This window comes from Camellia sinensis, chromosome 2 (genome assembly GCF_055761805.1).
Source record: "Camellia sinensis isolate YWXY chromosome 2, ASM5576180v1, whole genome shotgun sequence".
Taxonomy (NCBI): domain Eukaryota; kingdom Viridiplantae; phylum Streptophyta; class Magnoliopsida; order Ericales; family Theaceae; genus Camellia; species Camellia sinensis.
This window is the reverse complement of record NC_138962.1, coordinates 154331593-154344601: the sequence shown is the minus strand read 5'-3', so window position 1 is coordinate 154344601 and position 13009 is coordinate 154331593. Positions and strand designations below refer to the sequence as shown.

At 34.3% G+C, this 13009-nt stretch overlaps 2 long non-coding RNA genes across 4 annotated transcripts; both read left to right on the top strand.

Annotated features, from left to right (window-relative positions):
- Positions 1 to 4391: 4391 nt before the first annotated feature.
- On the top strand, positions 4392 to 8196 carry LOC114274437 (uncharacterized). 2 transcript variants are annotated; one of them, XR_014361849.1, is made up of 4 exons: positions 4392 to 4406; positions 4639 to 4723; positions 7053 to 7389; positions 7821 to 8196. It is a non-coding gene; the product is annotated as an uncharacterized LOC114274437 (long non-coding RNA). The 2 variants fall into 2 exon arrangements; XR_014361848.1 differs by having other exon boundaries at positions 7011 to 7389.
- A 334-nt stretch (positions 8197 to 8530) lies between these two features.
- LOC145819712 (uncharacterized) lies at positions 8531 to 12358 on the top strand. Of its 2 annotated transcripts, XR_014360479.1 has the most exons (6): positions 8531 to 8975; positions 9661 to 9767; positions 10634 to 10704; positions 10799 to 10898; positions 10977 to 11033; positions 11576 to 12358. It is a non-coding gene; the product is annotated as an uncharacterized LOC145819712 (long non-coding RNA). The 2 variants fall into 2 exon arrangements; XR_014360480.1 differs by lacking the exons at positions 10799 to 10898; positions 10977 to 11033 and having other exon boundaries at positions 8551 to 8975; positions 11576 to 12352.
- The last annotated feature ends 651 nt before the right edge of the window (positions 12359 to 13009 follow it).

Genomic DNA, 13009 nt, shown 5'->3' with positions numbered 1-13009 from the left:
ATATAGACATTCTTTCTAGTAATGATTATGCCAAATGCAACGTTTTTTATGGTTTTCATTGATGAGTACAACTGTACAAAATTCATATCACTTTCAATCAATTGAAAATCATTTTCATTTTTCTGTCAACTCAAGCATTAAAGGAAAAACCACTGTATTAGCTTATTAATACAAATCATGTGGACGAGATATTTATAGATCATTTCTTGATGATAGTATGATCAAGAAAGCCAAGCCAGAGCATGGACAACTGAACAATCCACGTCAGCTGAATAACAAGAATATATTTCTACAAGGAGGACAATTTCTCCCCAGTTACATAAAATGGTGATTTATTGTTTGGGTCGATATGATCTTGAGATTCATATTGCCTTCAACACTTTCTTTATCCAGTCATCATCTAACAGTTGATCCAAAGACCACATTTGTCGAATGAAGAAAGTGCTAGCTAGAGAGGATCATCTTCCATGATCTTGGTATTGGATTAGTAATCCAACATAACACGTAATTCAATGTTTGGCTATGAAAATTGGGTTTTGAACTAATAATTCATTTAGACATGGTATTGCCCATATGGGTAGAATTCCAAGAAAAGGGTGAGATAAATCAAACAAATCACTAATTTGAAAATTCAGGATCATTAAATCATCTTACAATTATCTCATCAGTACCAAAACCAAAAAATGAATCAAACATTGAAGGAAGCTAGATAGAACATGATCTGAGCCATTAGAAACGCTATAATACAAAAAATAAATAAAATAAAATAAAAAATTTATAGCATCATTCATTCAAGAAATCAAACAAGACCATAATTCAATGCTCTGTTTGGTTCCTAAGTAAACAAAAGAAAACAGGAGGTTTACATCTTAAAATTTTCTCATTTTCATTCATTGTGAACCAAGGGAACAAGAAATCTCAAGAATTTAACCGTTTGCCTTTTTTCTTTATATTTTCCAAGAATCAAATTCAACGTGAAAATAACTATTTATAAGATTCCAAATGTATTTTACTTTTCATTCCTCTGTTTTTCTCAGCAAACAAACAAAGATGATTGTGCGAACAATGCCAAAAGTGATGGAATCTAAATTACCTATAAATTGAAATCTGTAAATAACGCTCCAAATTTGTGGCTGATCTGATGAAACCAATACAAAGAGAAACACACAAAGAGGCAGAGAGAGAGCATTAATAATTTCAAGATTAACTGTCGTTATGATGCTAAAAGCCTTCCTCTTATTTTATTCAGTCAATATAATTTCCAACTTGATCAAATTACATGATATAGTGAGCTTAAAAGCCTTCCTATTATTTTATTCGGTCAATAATATTTTACGTTATCAGTTTGTAGAAAGGATGCAAAATGTTTTTGGAACTCTCTAGTTGACATGTTGATTTGCAATGCCTTGGCCAATAAGACCACAAATAGAGCGAGAGAGAGAGAGAGAGAGAGAGAGAGTACAGATTAAAGTTTAGATCTGAGCTTCTGGAAATCACTGATTCTCTGAATCTCTGCAAATGAGGATCAAGTAAGAATGACTTAAAACATTGATTTCATAGATCCAAAGAGAGAGAGAGAGACGGTGGAGCTCGCTACCTTGCCAGTGCAGATGGTGTTGTCGATGGAGCTTCAAAATCGCTTCGATCTGAATCTTCGATGGAGTTTAGATCTGAATCTTCGATGGAGCTTCGATCTGAATCTTCGATGGAGCTAAGAGAGGGTTGAGAGAGAGAGAGAGATGTGTGCGTATGAGGGTTGAGAGAGAGAAAGGTCTCAGATTTTAAAATAGAGCTTCGATCTGGAGCTTCGATGGAGCTTAGAGAGGGTTGAGAGAGAGATGTGTGCGTATAAGGGTTGAGAAAGAGAAAGGGCTCAGATTTAAAAATGAAGCTTTGATCTGGAGCTTCGATGAGGGTTGAGAGAGATGTGTGTGTATAAGGGTTGAGAGAGAGAGAGAGAGAGAGAGAGAGAGGGGCTCAGATTCAAAATGTGCTTAAAAAAAAGCGCGTGTGGCTACCGCATTTCGAGGCGTTTCCAAACGCCTCCGATTATAAAATGACGTAGTTTTATTTTAAAAAAATATGCGACGTTTTATAAACGCCGTTAAATATTAATAACAGTGACGTTTAAAAAAACGTCGTTAAAAAAAGTCACCATATCTCCTTTTTCCTGTAGTGAATTATAGATAACCCAAGAACTCATTATTTAGCTTGTGATCTTCAAGTGTTGAAAGGGAGAGTCTTACCTTAAGCCCTTATCATCACTTGTTCTTGCATAATCATGATGTATTCAAGCCAATTCTTTGATGTCTTCTTCAATTTCTACTCTTTCTTCCTTCTTCTCTTTGAGTTCTCTCCAAAACTCTCTCCCTTCTCTTTCTCACGTGTCTCCCCCCCCCTATTTTCTCTAGATATTTTTGCGCTCAAAATGTTGAGTTCCTCATCATATATCTAAATAAACACACACACAAGGCCTAGCACAATAGGGAGAGCCAAACGTGGCCTTACGAATCGCACAAAATCAAATTTCAATTAAAGTTCCCAGGTGACTCTAAAAATTGTGCTGATCATAAATATGTCCCCTGTTCTGGTTTCTGAAGTCTCTAGGGTCTTCAGTTTGCGGTACAAAGTTAACCACCCAAACGTGCATTAACGAATCAGACAAATTAGATTTCCAATTAATTTTTCCCAATAGTTCTAAAAATTCCCATTAACATACCCAAGTATTCAATTTTAATTTCTGAACCCATAAAGGTCGGTAATTTAAATTTTAAGTCTATAACTCAACAGATAATGTTTCAATTCTAATAGCTATAATTAAATTAAAACACATCCTCTCATAGGTAAATGAAGATGATTTCTTATATGCATTTTGGGGTCATTACAAGTACTAAATTGAGGGTAATATTTTTCTTCAAAAAAACATCTTTTGGTAGGTAATGGCTAATTGTGCCAAAATTAAAAATCTCTAATAATCTTGTTACACAAAACAATATCATTTGTACCAATAAAAACCCAACCATGTGAATATTTTAACTTCAATTGCTTATTGATCACATGGTGTTGGTGGAGGCCCTCATTTATCTATTTAATAACATACGGAAAAAAGAAAACAATAAATAAATAAATATAGGAAAGAAAAAAAATGTTTTTCTTTTTTGAACAAAAGCGGCTCCAATTATTCAATTGGCCTTGGGTGTAAGAACACAACTGTTGACTTTTTTGATTTTTGAAGGTTAGAAAAGTAATTTTGAGCACATGTTAGTTAGAATTAAAAAATTCTTACAGAATTAATATTAAGCCAAACACTTAATAGACGATTATGTAGAGTTGTTTTTTTTTTTTTTTTTTCAATGAAGAGAATTTTCATAGTGAGTATCAAATTCATAACCAATGTGCAATGAAAATTAATTGAGAAAGTGGTTAAGAAAGAGAGATGAAGACAAAAGAAATTGCAATTAATTAACTGGATAATACAATCACAAGTCGAAGTATATTATTACCTTGCTACTCCTACTTCAGAATGAAAGTGTGAGTAAATAAATTGCTCAAAGTGAATCTGCAAGGAAATCAATTTTTATTGCCTTATTTGAAAACTTCGTTATTTTAATTGACTTTTTGGTTATTTATTGAGATGAAAAAAAAAGTTTTATTTAGGATAATTTGTGATTTTTTTTTGGTACTTAAATAGATAGTTGTGAAAAAAAGAAAAGAAAAAGTGATTGATGTGTAAATGTGACATTTTATTTTATTGACTATTTTAATCTTTTTTTTTATAAATATAATTATTTTAGTTAAAATTCTGGTTGCCAAACAAGGCGTATGACTATGCTACTTCTACCAGAAACAAAAGACAAGACTAATTGAAGAATAGTGTTGGATTTAATTGCGCCTGGCTGACTTAGCTCTGCATACACTACAGGAAATATATGATTTTACGGCGTTTATTTAACGGCGTTTTTTTAAACGTCACTATTTCTAACATTTAACGACGTTTTATAAACGTCATATTTTATTTTAATTAAAACGGTACCGTTTAAATAATCCAAGTCGTTTGAAAAGCGCCTCCAAATGTGTTTCTCTCTCTCTCTTCAAACCCTCCAATCTCTCACCAACGTATTTGAATCTGAGAAACCCTAGAGTCTTAGAGAAACCGATCCCTCAAATCTCTCACTCGTTCTCTCTCTCTCTCTCTCTCTCTCTCTCTCTCTCTCTCTCTCTAAACCCTTCAGCTCCTTCAACTCAATTCAACCTTCTTTGCTCGGTGATTCATCATTTGGTCGATCCAATCTCAGAATGATTTTGATTTCGAAGCTCCACAATCACTGCCACCGCCACCCCCATCTGCATCTGCATCTGCATCGTCTACTAACCATCTGCACGATTTTGATTTCAATCCAATCTCAGTTTCGTCGATTCTTCTCTCTCTCTCTCTCTCTCTCGATCTCTGCCTGTCTCTGTCTCCCTCTCTCTCGATCTCGTTCTCTCTCGCACAGTCTCGTTCTCTGTGTATACATTATCTGTACTTTTTTTTGGATAATTTTTTTGTCCTAAAAAACTCTCTATACAAGTATATATATGAATTTTTATATGTATCTCTATGTATTAATTGAATAATCATCCTTATTTTGTTTTCAGGCTCTCGAATGATCCAATCGTTGATCGGCAGTGACGGAAAAAATCAACTCCTGTGAGAAAAGAAACCCTAACTTTCTCATTGGAGGTAAGTTCTAATATATTTGTTTACATGTTTGTTCTGTTTTTGATCTTGTTTAGATTTGTATTGAACAACTCTATTTAGATTTGTTTACTCAATACACTGATGAGAATCTACTTGAATTTGGTTTCTCTTACTTTTCTGGAGCTATATTCTTTTGTCTATAATGCTTCTAAATATGAGGATACATTGGTTTATGTCAATTTCTATGTATCAAAATATATTTTGGTTTATTTAGATGATAAACATTAATTGGAGAACTCAGTAGTGATTAGCAGTCTGTCTATTGGTTAATTTGGGTATTGACTTAAATTTGATTTTTTTTTTTTTCTATCACTCATCTATCTTTGGTTATAATTTTTCACAATATTGTATTGAAGGTCATCAGCCAAAGCTGGGTTTAGCTGGAACAGGTTTGTCATTGATTTATTGATTGAAAAGGAATTACATAATAAAATGTTGACCTAGAACCAGGTTCCTCCTTCCCGTTCTCTTAGTAGCATCATAATAGTGCTATTATTTATCTTGTTTGTTTGTGTTTGTATTGTTTCTTTGTTTTTATTTGTTTTGGAAAATAGATTATGCAAGAATACAAATATGGAGCACAAATACAACACCATCAAGATGATTTAAAAATAAATAAATAAAAAATCATGACACTGTCACGGAGATAAATAGGACCTTGGCTTCATTATTCAGTGGTTGCTTCTTTGATCAAATTTTCCCTTAATTTTGTTTTCTCTTCGTGGTTCACTTTAGATGTGAAATTTTCTTAGATCATTATAGTCTTATCAAATGCTATTGGTGCTGGCAACTTCACAATAAATGTTGGTCCAGTTTCAAGCATTGTCATTTCAAATAAGTTGAATGGCGTAAACATCTTGAAGGTAATGCAGTCATTTTGTTTTAAGAGGAAGTTTACCTTACTGTTTGTATTTTTTAGGTAATTTGTTGGATGTTGTTGAGAAGGTACAGGTACAGGTACTGTTTTAGGTAATTTTCTCTAGTTCTTCCACACTTTCGTCTATGCTCTGAAGTCTTTCATGTGTAGGGCTGTGAGAGAGAAGTTACAGAGTCTGCAAATGGTGTCTCAGAAAGATAGATAAAAAGAACAGAGAAAAAGAAAATGGTTCATCTGACTAGAACCCTTCATATATTGGATTATCGAGAATATGCATAATCACTTAACAATAACTAAATTTGATGACTAGAAGGAAGAAGTTGAGTTAAATGGTGAAATAATAACTGAATGGAGGAAAATGATTTACTTACTTTAACTCAAGTTGTTGGGATATATGATTTGTTGAGTAAATTTGTATACTTAACCTACCTGGCATATGATGGTGCATACAATTGTGTTTATACAGTTGTTTTAGACTAATACTCATCAATAGATCACTCGTTTGGTTTATTATTTTGTAGCCAGCTTCACCTACCACCCTTGGAAAGGAAATTGCAATTTTTGCTGTCAGATTAAGCAGGGAAAGACGGGATATTTCTCAAGTTGAGATAATGGGGAAGTTTGCCGGTGTAGTTAGAAATTACAATGCACATCTTGTTGCATACCCTGATATTAAATGGCGTCAAATTGCAGAGGAGTTCATGAAATCTCTTGGATTAAGTTTCAATCCCTGTGTGACTCTGGTGTGTTCCATGCACAAGATTTCTTCTCACTTAAGTTTTTATTAGGTTTCTCTGTAATTCTTCACAGACCAGAGTAATTTTTAGAAGTTTTATCAACAAGTTCTAAGTTAACAATCAGTAACCACATTTTGATGGTTCCTTTTGATATGCTCTCTGTTGGCTCGTATAGACCGACCATCCACTGTACGGCTGCTCTATGTACAAAGCTAGAGAAGTCGGTAGTCTTTATTACCTATTAGTTACTCATTAGTGAACTCTCTTCCCAATTTTTATCCCCGTCCTCGCTCCTTATTATTTTTATGTAACAATTAATTCATCCATATTAAACTGTGATAGAGGACATCACTTATGTGTTCCTTGAAAATTCTGAATTCAGGTCATTATCTTCTAGCTAATTCTTTCATAGTTTAACCATGTTCTGCAAGTTAGTTGCTACTCCAGATTATCAAGAGTGTGCTCGATCCTTGTGAGGATGAAAATGATGACATTCAAGATGATGATGTGAGCTTGGGGGCTGATTTTGTACAAAAGAGTGTTCTGAATTTCATTTCATTTCATGTTTTGGTCAATTTCACGTATATATTATGTGTGTATGCAGTGTAATTCTTAACTAAAATTTTGTATTTGTGGTTGTGTTATTGGGAAACAGATAGCAAAGTTCTGATGGAGGTCTGGTTGGTTGTGAAAACAGTGATGCTGGGGAACCAGCAATGGAGATTCTTGAAGAAAGGATAGTACAGAATTGAGCAATATCTTTCTCCAGGGGGGCAGAAGCCTTTGAGAATGAGAAGCAAGAATCTGGGGAAATTGAGTCTGGTAATCTGGAGGGAACAGAGGGTCAGCACCCAAGTGTTTCTAGCTCTGGAAAGGGCGAAGATTTTGAATGTGGAACAAATGATGCAGAAGTCAACATTGATTCCGAATCCAAACCTGTAGTTCATGAAGAAACTGTGGTGATGAGCACTGATGTTTCAGATACGGTGAAGCCACTGAACTTCGATGAATTTAATTCAGCAGCAGAGTTGGAGGTATTATGACCAACTTTTCTTTCTGTTTATATGTGTGAAGTAAATTGGTTTTGATTGCCTTGCTTTCGGATTAAACTGGGAAATTTTTTCTTAAAACAATCAAGGGACTGATGGTCTCTTCCATGAAGTTGTCAACTGCAATGCATTCTGCAAAAGAAGAAGATAATAGCCTGTTAGTTGAAACTGTGTCTGTTCTTGAACCGTGTTTATTGAATAATGTGTCTCTCTGATTTCATAATGTCCTATAGAGAGGGAAAGAAACAGCATAAAGTTATAATTTGCAAAATTTCACATTGCACTTGTAAAATTATCTTGCCAGTTTTATATTTATGATGTCTTATTGTAGTCCATTATAAAGCTGACACAGGCCGTCTACTTTTGCAGCGTTGACAGCAACTAACATTTCGAATTTTTCTGGTATGATCTTTTAGGTTCTTGGTATGGAAAGGTTAAAATCGGAGCTGCAATCACGTGGGTTGAAATGCGGGGGTACATTGCAAGAGCGTGCTGCCAGGCTCTTCCTTCTCAAAACCACACCTTTGGAGAAGCTTCCAAAAAAGCTGCTTGCTAAGAAATGAGATATCACATCCCTCTGATAACTTTGTTTTTGTTGTGGGTGAATTTGTACCTTGTGATGTCCATTTTGAAGTCTCTTTACTCCTTTTTTGATTGGTCATGTAGTTTATGTAAGCCTTGATGTTCATGTTGGGAACCCAGGGGAAGCAATCCGATGGGGTTCCTCTGTACTAAAACGTTCCCTCACGTTCTTTTGACAATAATGGATGTATCATTGCTTATTATCACTACATCTTGATATTTTCTGCTATTTTGTTTGAAGATTATAGATATTTTTTTTTTTTTTTTTAAATATAGTTTATATATCTAGCTTAGACTTAAGGGAGTAAGGCAGCTGCATTGGGTTGGTGTTAGTGTTGCCCAATCTTGCCTCTAGCAAGGATCAAATTCCCCAATCTCATGCAAATGTATAGCTTTGGATAAGCTTTGTTTGCTCTTTTCTTATTAGTATTGTTATTATATGATGCAGCTGACAGGAATGAAGAAAACAAGCAAGTTGCATACTTGCGTTGGCCTCTGAAAAGAATGAAAGACTTTTCTAACTTTTCTTTTTGTTCAATGAATCACATATACACTATACAAGATATTATATAGGAAAATATCTAACTAACTCAGTAACTAACTAACCAACTCAGTAACTAATGCAGTAACTAACTTAGCTAACAAACACTCTAACCATCCAACAAACATTACAACTGTAGCTATGTTTATTACAGATATTTTTTGAAGAGCATTTAGGAAAACAAAACTGTGATGAACAAGATATCAATGCTGACTTCTTCTGCAGTGATGGCTCTGCCTCTAGCTGTGAATCTGTGGTTGCTGCAGCTGGGTATGTATGTATCTTAGCAGCCTCACATGCAGGCTGATCAGGTGCGTGGACTAAGTTTGAGAGAAATTGGAGGTGGTTTTCCAAAACACCATCGTGCTCCATCTCTTCATTGCTAAACCCTTAACAATGGTGCAAAACATAAAGAGACTAAGGGGACATAGGGATGCTGTTTATTGTGGTAATCTTCTTATCCTTAACTATATTTAACTGGTGTGGTTTTGGGAATTCCATTCATTCAAATGGTAGAGTTATTCTTAGGTGGTTCTTTGGTGGCAGTAGTTGTAAAAAAATCATATATATTAGCTTCTAATTATTTTTTTGGATAACAATTTTAGTATTATTATTATTTAAAATTTTTGCTGTTTGTTGCTCCCTATTCTTCTGCTAATCAGTATGTGTACTGAGAAACAAATTAATGTTTATCTATCTATCCCACCATACCTTTTGACTTTTACCGATCAAAAAAAAAAATAAAAACACATGCACACACACAAAGTAGACATGTTAATAAAATTTGCTCTTTTTTAATTAGTTAAACAGGACTGTTTTACGAAATTGTCTCAACCACATCTCAGATATTGGCTTTTAGAGCACAACATTAATAGTTTATATATTGCCATATTCAGTTTGTTTGGATGGAACTCCATTTTCATTCCTTGTGTTACTTGTCTACTCTTCTTAATTTTACTGAAAGGGTGACATTACTGACTTGGCTGTAAGTTCAAACAATGCTTTGGTGGCATCTGCTTCAAATGACTACAGCATTCAAGTTGTAAGGGTTCTTTCCAGTTTACACTTAAAATATAAATCCGCCATACTATTTATCCCTTGGTGACCTAATAGTTTTTTCTTGTGTATTACAGTGGCGCTTGCCAGATGGATTTCCTATTTCAGTTTTGCGTGGACATATAGGAGCTGTTACTGCCATTGCATTTAGTCCCCAGCCTAGCTCTATGTACCAGCTGTTATCGTATGTTACATCCCATACTTCTAAATGCATGTTCTATTCCCTATAGTCCCTCAATTGATCTAATGGCTTTATTCTTAATATGTCATTTGATAGTTGTGCTGTTCTTCTGCTAGCACCCAGAAATTTTATCATAAGCTAAGAAGCACATGTGAAGCACATGTTGCATCAATACAGATTTGTTGTTCCTCAATCTTATTTTGTTGTATTGTTTTATGCTCTATCTAGCTAGGATGTCCTGGTTTTCACATCGATCTCTAAAGTTCATTTAAATGTTATTTTCCCAAGGAGGTGTTGTTCCAGTGTATAAGCGGAACATTCAAATGAGTTATGTTAGTGATGTCTGGAGTCTTTAGTTTCTAAGGTCAGGTCATAGCTTTTGATTGGTTAGATGTACAATGCTCTTTCATAATTCACACATAAATTGTATGGGTGTATTAGAAGCTTGAATAATATTTTTGCCTTGAACATCCAACAATGCACTAAAATGTGGAATTATTTTATCTGCACTATTTGAAATATCCAATCATTTCAGTTGTCTGACCTGCCTATTGAAAACCAAAAAATTTGTAGTGAAGTGTATAGTTGATAAAATTTGTCACTGCTTTCATTCCTTGTTATGCCATTTTTTCTTCCCCATTACCCGTTTCGATAAATTTGGTGCCTTTTGTCTGGCTTCTTGACATTGTTTTTATTTGTCTGCTTCCAATCCACTTCAGCTCTCCAAACATGGCACTTAAATGTGCCATTTACATAGTTGACTGGCTTGGATTTTGGGGGAATGCTTCTGTTTCTATTTACTGTGCATAGATTTTCTCCTGAAGCACCCTTTTGCTTACCTGTTTTCTTTTTCATTTTACTATTTTCAGGTACCTCCATTTTTAGTTCGCAAGGTGTTCACACAAATATTTTCATTCATCAATGTTCAACTATTCAACAGGTAGTCTGCATGTTGTCTTTAGATGCTTTTTGAAGTTTTTATACTGCAAGTAAGTTTTTTCTTATGGCCTTGTGCACGCTTTTTGGGACCACAGCCTTCTATTAAGGAGAGAATGTTGTTCATTCAGTAACGGTGAATATGTTAAAGCAGGACTCGCTGAACTCGAACATTGGTGTTATAATGCAACAGATGAGGTAGCATCAGCATTGATTTATTACCACTTCACTTTGTGTTGTATAATTTCTATTTTAGTAAGCAAAAACATATTGCAGTATGCAGGTTCAGCTTGGGATGAGCTCAAGCATATCAGACAGGCTATAGGGTTTTTGGTATACCCTTCCTTTCATTGTTCATCTTGGACTCTTCTCTTTCACCATTAGTCGTTCTAAACTTTGAAATGGAAGAATCCCACCTGAAAGGAAACACAATTCCATAAACCACAAACATGAGATATTAGCATCTCTATAAAGGATGGAGTGCTTTTCATTAACTCTTTTGATGACATGAAAACTAATAATTTTCTGCATCAATTGGCAATCTTCTACTTTATATATATATATATATTATATTTTGTTAATTTGGCACACAGTGTGTGCCTCACCTTCTAGTACGATGAAATGTAATACTGCTACAGGTTGTTGAGATTTTAAGTTGAACACAAGTGATACTGGCATATTGAATGCAATTTGAGTAAACTAGTTTCAGAATTAAATTATTATTTTTTGCTTAAAATGCTTTGCAAGATAAACTCTTTGAGAGTAGAATTTTATTGTTGATTTACCATGATTGAACCTCCCAGTTTTACCATTAGTATAAGTTCATCCTCTCTCTCTCTCTCTCCCTCTCTCTCTCTCTCTCTCTCTGTGAGCAGGTTGGCTGTACAAAAGGTGATGATGCTGGTCTTTCAAATGTGCACATGATTTTGGCAGAGATTCCAAATGCTTCAGAAGCGGTGGTATAGGTGCATGACTTGGGGTGAAAAAATAAATTTCTAGCAGTATGGTGGTTCTTGCTTTATGTAGGAAGGGTAATATTTGGTGTGTATTATTAATACTCTGTTCAACTCTGGAAATTTGTAGACATTGATTAGAAAATCTGGACATGAATGCTTGATGCTTTGTGTCTAACCCAATGAATATGAATGCATAATTATTTCTTGGCTAAACACAACTTTTGAGGTCGTAATCTGACCCAATGACAAATGTTATCTGTCCTAATTTATGGTATTGATTTGAGTAGTGGAAATCATTATAACTTCTTCCCAACCCTATTTGCCTTAGGCACTATTACTTTTTATTATTCAACTGTTAATTTCACTTTTATCTTTAAATTATTCTCATTTTATTTTTTGGGATTGAACTTATTGGATTTTTTTCTTGAAGGATGTTGTATGGGGTACTATTATAGATGTGAGGGAATATTAATCTCACATAAATATATGTCTATACAAAGTTTTATTCATTATTGCTATTTTACAGGTATATTTTTGAAGTTAAATCTCACAAAATTAGTAGTTCAAAAAAAAAAAAAAAAAAAAATCTTTTGCGGCGTTTTTCAAAACGCCACTATAGTTATATTTTTAAAATAACAAAAAATTTATTACGACGTTTTTGAAGCGTCGCTAATGCTTATGTGACGTCATGTTACCGTTGACTGCCACATTTAGCGGCGTTTTTATAAACGCCGCCTATACTAATTTTACGACGCTTTTAAAGCGTCATAAACTTACAGCGACGGCCGCGTCCTCGACGTTTGGTAGTAAGCGTCACTAAAGGAATTAACGGCGTTTTTCAGACATATAGCGGCGTTTCTAAAAGTCATTTTCCCAGCAGTGATATTGCTACAATTACCATGTTGTTGAAAAATTATTTGGTACTCTTGGGGCGTCAGTATCATTCATCGATCACAAATTTTCATATTCTCTCATGTTTTTTAATTACTCAAAATAAATTTGCGAGCACCACCCCTTCTACCAATTAGAGCACCATTGCGGCACCACGTGGCGGTACCTCAATATCAACCAATAACTTCTCCATGTTATCTCCCATATTCTACTACCACCTGTATTTCCATCCATCCCTCACGCATTAGTCATCGTGGGTAACCATATGTCTTGTTTCTATAGAATGGTTTGAATACAGGGAAAAAATGTTAGGAAGTTGATCATGAAATATTCTTTTTCTTTAAATCATACATACAACAAAACATTATATATTAATCAATGAATAAAAAATTTTCATGATACATTTTATTATATTTTTTTTCATGAACTCTATCATTATTCTTGAATACAGTGTCAATATTA